At 38.8% G+C, this 7005-nt stretch overlaps 1 protein-coding gene across 1 annotated transcript in view; it reads left to right on the top strand.

The window, feature by feature from the left end:
• TMEM244 (transmembrane protein 244) overlaps positions 1-7005 on the top strand; it is a 30487-nt gene that overhangs the window by 6106 nt on the left and 17376 nt on the right. The gene's annotated exons all lie outside the window — the stretch shown is intronic.

Raw genomic sequence — 7005 nt, 5'->3', positions numbered from 1 at the left:
GTTTCTTTATTGTCAGTGAAGTAAAAGATTATATTTGCTCGTTTTAATTGGAAATTTGTCTCTTGCCCATTTTGCTCAGGAACCCAGACCTGTGGCTGTCCCATGTGGAAATCCTGCCTGAGGGGAAATACTAGGACAGGCCTAGGTTTCTGTTTGTCACCTAGACCAGTTCCTATATCCCCAGTAGCTATTTGCATTGTAATCACCTGAGAGGTTTGTTAAAATGCAGTTACCAGGGTTAAGAATAATAACCTTTGTGAACCACTTAAAGGCTATGTATGTGGGCAGATATTGAATATGAAGAGTATGGACCATTATGATTGTTCCTAAGAGCCTAGATCTTCATGAAACCTAGCTTATCCCTTTTCTTTGAGGTAGTTTTGCAATTACTTTTAGCAATTATGGATGCTCCTTGACTTACAGTGGGATTATGTCCCAATAAACCTGTTGTAAATTTGAAACATTGTTAAATTGAACCATGGTAAGTCAGGGACCAGCTGTAATCAGAACCACAAAGCTTACTTTCTGACCAGGATTCAATACATTTTATACACAATTGTACCTCTTTCAGTGACTAGCTTTGTGAAAATCACTTAATTTCTCTGGACCTCTGTTTTTTCATCTGTAAGAGGTGACTAACCCACATGTTTATTTGGATGAGTGAGCTCATCTAGACAAGTACACAGTAAAGAGTCATATAAATGTTGGGTATACTTGCTTGTTCTCATTATTTTCTGTGTAATTATTTTGTCTCTTCTTACCTCTTCCTTTTTATCCCCAGGAAGTCTGAAACAGTTTTGGGCAGAATGTCAACACTTGATAATTATCTCCTGATTGGTGACTCTCTCACTGTGCAGCAAAGATTGCTTTTATCTGGGGTACTGTTCAGTGTGGCCTGGACTCTGACCAATCATAACTGATTCTCCTTTAATAACCAGAATGTCCTGTAGGGCCAGCCTTCTATTAATTCTAAAACTGTAATGAATCATCCAACAACTTATATTCTTTGAATACCTACTGTGTACCAGGAACCACACCAGACGCTACACATATATTAGGGAGCCAAATGGACACATCTCTTCCTCCCAGTCCCTTCTTAAATAAAATGAGGTAAGTAGCATAGAAAAAGTAGACCTTGTATCTTTTAGCAATTACTTGCAGAACCATAAAATGATATCTAGAAGACATCCCACCAGGGTGTTGTTAAATGCGACAACAAGAAAAACTCGAGAGCTGAATGAAGAGAGGTGGCTTTCAACTCCAGGAGAGTGGAATGAACGTGAGCTTTCCCGTTTTGAATTATGCCCCATCAAGCCAGTGTAGAAATTGGCAAGTCAGTTAAGTGAGTTACACTGCTGAAGTACTCAGGCTCCACTTAAGCTCTGAATCCTTAGGGATGCCATGTGCACATGCTCATATTCTATCCAGGTTCCAGCCTAGCCCTAGCAAAGATAGTGCTCATGGTTTTGGGAGATTCTAAAAGCGCAAATCAGTAGCACTTTCCTCTACCCTTTTTTACACACGTATAGTCTTTTCTTAATTTCAACTTATTAAAACTGCTTTATTTTTTAGGGCAGTGGAAGGAAGGCTGGTATCAAAATATTTTGACCAAAAAAGATGACAAAGATGTAAAGATCAGTTGTAGCAGACCGTTTTCTGAAAGCAACTTGGAAAAACATTCATTACATCATAAATGTGCACAATTTGCAGACTGGTGCACATTTATTTCACTTTCAGAATAGGAGTGTAAAAAAAAGGTGGAAGCTTTTTAATGAAGAAATTGCATTTATAATGATATGTGTTTGAATATTATACGGAGAAAGAGAGTGTTAGGGAGCATACAGTAGAGAATAAGAAGTCAGGGTAACTTCTTGGAGGAAGTGAGGTATCAGTTTAGACCTGAAAAGATGAGTGGGAGTTAGTTTTCCAAAGAGAGGAGCCGTTAATTCTACACAGGGGGAACAGCATTGAATTTTTCCAGAAATAGGAAGTACTTAAGTATGGCTGGAGCACCAAAGAGGAGAGTGAACACAAAGGAAATAACAGGACCCACGGGTGATCTTATATACACAAGATAATATATTGTGAGATGTTCTTGTGTCAGTTCCTCCATTGGAGGTGATGTTGTGCCAGATAATTAGATTTGGTATAGTAGGAAAGCAATGAAGAGGAACATTCAATGCTGTGGGTGCTCATTTGTTTTTTCAACTTCCAAAATGAGCTCCATCAATAGACTGGAAAGAGAATCCCAGAGAGAGCTTGAATACCCTCTGCAGGGATCTACCTGAGGAGCACCAGGTCTTGAGGGAGAAAAGAGGGAGATGGTGAGGAGGTGGCTGGGGGAGAGGCTGAAACTGGATTGCAAGTTTTGGGGCACGTATGGAGAAGAGCTGGAGAAGTCAGAAGATTACCTAGAATGGTTTGTGGCTGGCAGCAGGGAGCTAAAAGGAAGGTGAGGCGCTGGTTGCAGGCAAACCCCCAGTAGAGCCCTGTTAACCTGCTGCTAATGGGGGAAGGTGTGTTTCTCCTTGCCAGTAGGCATAGCTACCTGCCTCTTCATTGCCCTTGTACAGTCCAGCAGAACAACACATCCTCTGGTCCCTAGGACTTTGCTGAGTCCAAGGACTTGCTCAGTGATCCTCTTCTCTTCATGCCAGCCCCATCTCAATGGGCCAGAGTACTTGTAAACCCCCTGAAACTATGTCCTTGACCCCAGAGGAACAAAGAAGGCGAAGTGCCAGCTTCTGTGCTCCAATGATAAAGATGAATCATACTTCCTGTCTGGCAGTGTTGTTGTGAGGATTAAAGGAGATAAGGTTTGCAAAGTGGCTTGCTTGACGTCTTGCACATACAGGTATTAAGCAAAGGTTACCCCTTACCACATCCCCTAGGGATGTTCCTCAAAATTGTATTAATCAAAGCATGCTTTAAAAGTTTGTGAAGATGCTCACCGGTTGAATAAATTTATTTAAAAAAAATTATTACCAAAAAAGTAAACATATGCAAATTTAAATAAAATGGTATAATGAATCCCATTTATCCCTCACCTAGCTTCAAAATTATCAACTATTCAATCTTGTTTCATCTTCATTTCCAGCTATTCTCTTACCTTTTTATTTTGAAGCTAACCCAAACATTATATTATTTCAACTGCAAATATGTCCTTATGCATCTTTAAAGATAAGGACTTAAAAAAAACCACCATACCATTATCTTACTTTAAAAACCTAACAATAATTTTTTAACATTATTAAATATCCAGTCAAGTTTAAATAGCCAAATGTCTCATAAATGTCATAATTTTTTACAGTTTATTTGATTCAGGATCCAAATATATTTAAAAACATAATAAAATGTTTGGCAGTAGCCAAATATCTAGACTGCTACAAATTCTGAGTCTCACATATTGGCTTTTCCTAGAGTGCAGCAATAATATTGTATCATAATAAAATAATGTTCCCTCATTTGGACCGCATTATTAAGTGCTTTTACTTTGTTAATTCAATATAATTATTTTCCTATTCTCGACTTGGCCACTAAATAAAGGTGTGTCCTTGGGCTATTCACTCAACTTGTCTGAGTCACAGTTTTCATACTTTTAAAAAGAGAGTGTTGAACTAAAATTGATTATTCAGGCCAGGCGCAGTGACTCATAACTGTAATCCCAGCACTTTGGGAGGCTAAGGCGGGCAGATCACTTGAAGTCAGGAGTTTGAGACCACCCTGGCCAACATGGTGAAACCCCGTCTCTACTAAAAATACAAAAAAATTTGCTGGGCATGGTGGCAGACGCCTGTAATCCCAGCTACTTGGGAGGTTGAGGCAGGAGAATTGCTTGAGCCTGGGAGGTGGAGGTTGCAGTGAGCCAAGATCAAACCATGGCACTCCAGCCCAGGCAACAAAGCAAGAGTCCATCTCAGAATAAATAAATAAAGATTATTCAGCATGCTTTCATTGTGAACTTCTGGGTGGGAGGCAGGACAGCACAGGGTTGAGAGGAAACATCCAGCAGATCTGGTCTGGAGCCCTGCCACATATAGGCCACATGAGCTGGGATTAGTTCCTTAATCTCTCTTTGTCTCAGTTTCCAAGTCTGTGAAATGCAAATGAAAGACAACCAAACCCAGAAAGTTTTTCCTGTATGCATATAGTGGTGGGGTACAGGGAAGGGTGAATACAATGAGAAAATATGAGTACAGTGATTGTCACATAGGAATCCTTCAATAAAGAGTCAATATAGTTAGACTATCAACAGGGGCAGGGGATGAGAAGATGAGGCTGGAGGACGGGCAGAGGTGAGAACTGTCTTGTCCACCGTGGCAGCCACTGGCCACACATGGCCATTTAGCATTTGAAATGTAGCTAGTCTGAATTGAGATGTCTTGTAAATAAATTACCTTTTGTACTTCTAAGACGTAGTATGAACAAACAACATAAAATATCTCTATTTTTAATGATTCATTTATGTCAAAATCTTAATTATGTTGGATATATTGTGTTAAATAAATATTAGAATTAATTTTACTCTTTCAAAATTTTTATAAATGTGGCTATTAAAAAATTTAAAATTACATATGTGGCTTGCATTGTGTTTCTGCTGGACAGCACTGGGCTAGATCATCAATTGCAAATTCCAATCATTTAGAACTGATCCTGCTCCTCTTATTGTCCATCTAGTCGATAAAATTGGGTTGGAAAATTGGGAGATAGAGTCAACAGTTTCCTCTCCCTTAACCCCCCGCAAGTTATCCATTCTGTTTTCTTAATAGTTCACATACCTGTCCTCCTCTCCATTTCCATTGCAAATCCATTTAAATACTTTGCCGACCTAATGGCCCCTCTCTAGTCTATAATAGTCCTTAAATCTTTCAGTCTCCCCAGGGCCTTCAGAGACATGCAAAATTCCTCATTAAGGCATAAATTTCCCTTCATGTCTGACTTCAGCTCTTTAAACCTCTCCTACCAAAACCCCTCTCCATCAAGGTTTGGCTTCACCTAGGTCTTTGCAAGTGCTTCTTGTGCCTATGGCAACCCCTGCCACTGCCTCAGCTCATCATAAGTAGCATAAGGGTTGAGTCGGAGCAGGGCTTGAGTCTCAGCTCCACAATTTATTGTTAAATGTTCAGAAAGTTACAAGACCTCTCTGAGCCTCATTTTTCTTCTCTCTAAAAAAGGATTCTACCCCTCAGAAGTTTTATAAGGATTAAATGAGGTAATGCAGATGTGACGCCTTAACTCAAGAAAACCTACAATAAATGTTGTCAAGGATTTTCTGGGGAATGTTCATGCCCCCTTCACACACGTGCACGGAGGCACACATACACACACACATAACCCACCCATTCTCTGCTGGCGTCTCGCTTGGGCTTACATAGCATTCTGTACCCTCCTCAATAATACCTCTTCTCCTTGCATTGTAGCCATTTCTTGACTCATTCTTGCCTCCAGATCGGTAGTTCTCAAAGTGTGGTAATAGGTACAGCTGACTCAGCATCAGCTGGGAACTTGTTATGAACACAAATTCCTGGAGCCTGTCCCAGAATTACCAGATCAGAAACTCTGGGACTGGGGCCCTGCAATCTGTGTTTTAACAGGAACTTAACGTGAGTCTGATGCTTGTACATTTGAGAACAACAGCTCAACTGCATCCTACGGCTTGGACCACATCCAATTTACCTTGCATTGCCACCCTGCCCAGTAACTATCTGTCAAACGAAAAAAATGGAGGAATAAATCCTGATAATGATGTGAGGTCCTAAAAAGATATCAAGCAGAGGAAGTGACGGTCTGATTGTTTTTTAGAAAATTGTTACGTTCCATAGGCTCTGTAGGGTGTAGATTCGAGGAAGAAAATACTAAAAGCAAATGAATTTGCTTATGAGAAAAGTATTATTTGAAAATCTAGATTTATAATTCAGGTAGAAAAATTAATTGTTTACAAAAATTATGCCTTGCTTTTCCAAATATTTCCTACAAATGATTTTTAAATATATTATTTTGATATTATATTTATATTTAGTGTTATATAAATTTGTCAGGAAAAGTAAGTGTATCTCTATGTAAAGTTTGTCAACAAATATATTGTCTCACAAATTATAATTTAATTAAAAAATGTTCCAAATGTCTTACACAGATTTAGTATTTGTAGGTTTTCTGGGTATGTAGTACAATCCTCATGTTTGGATTATACAAGGAAAATTTTATAGTAAGTGAATGTATTAAAAAATTAAAATGTTACTTAAATTTTAATATTAACAGAGATAAGAATAGTTTCATGGTTGAAAATACATGTTAGTATAGAGACTATATATTATTCATCTTATTTTGGATTGAAATGAAAGCAATCATCTAGAAATATCTAGAGGCTATTAATGTTCAAATTAAAAGAAAAACTAATTGATTTCAATACATGGTAGGAAGAATAAAGCAAACCCAAAGACACATGACTCTTAAAAAAATTATAGTGCTGAAGAAGCTCCAAGATGCTCCCTATTACATACCCATCTCCCAGCAGCAAATTCTCATCCCAGCAATTGGGGAAGATTTGAACCAGTTGATGTATGCGCACAATGTTTGGGCCTTCAACTCAGGCAACACCTCCACATTTTTTTTTGATCTTTGAAGACTCTTCTCTACAAAATGAGGGCTTTTAGCTATTTCCATATTGATTCCTTCCAAGTGGAAGACGTAGTTTCCTGCCCCAACTCCTTCTTCCCTGCTAATAGAACTCCAATTTTTCTTTTATTGAGGCAGTAGGTGCCTGTCCCCGGAAGCGCAGTCATGATGTCATAAACCTGACATGGTAAAATCCTTTTACTCTTTACCTGTGATTGTTCAGTAATGGGCACGTGGCCCTGTGGTGGACAATGAGACATAATGGGAAGTCCGTTTACGGCTTCTGGAAGGATTTTTATTCTCCGATAAAAGAAAGACAGCTGTGGGAAGAATGTCTCTTTTGCACACATCCTTTTATTCCTTTTTAAAAATCATGTTGTGTCAGCTATC

Source organism: Gorilla gorilla, chromosome 5, assembly GCF_029281585.2.
Source record: "Gorilla gorilla gorilla isolate KB3781 chromosome 5, NHGRI_mGorGor1-v2.1_pri, whole genome shotgun sequence".
Taxonomy (NCBI): Eukaryota; Metazoa; Chordata; class Mammalia; order Primates; family Hominidae; genus Gorilla; species Gorilla gorilla.
This window is presented reverse-complemented; position numbering and strand designations above follow the sequence as displayed.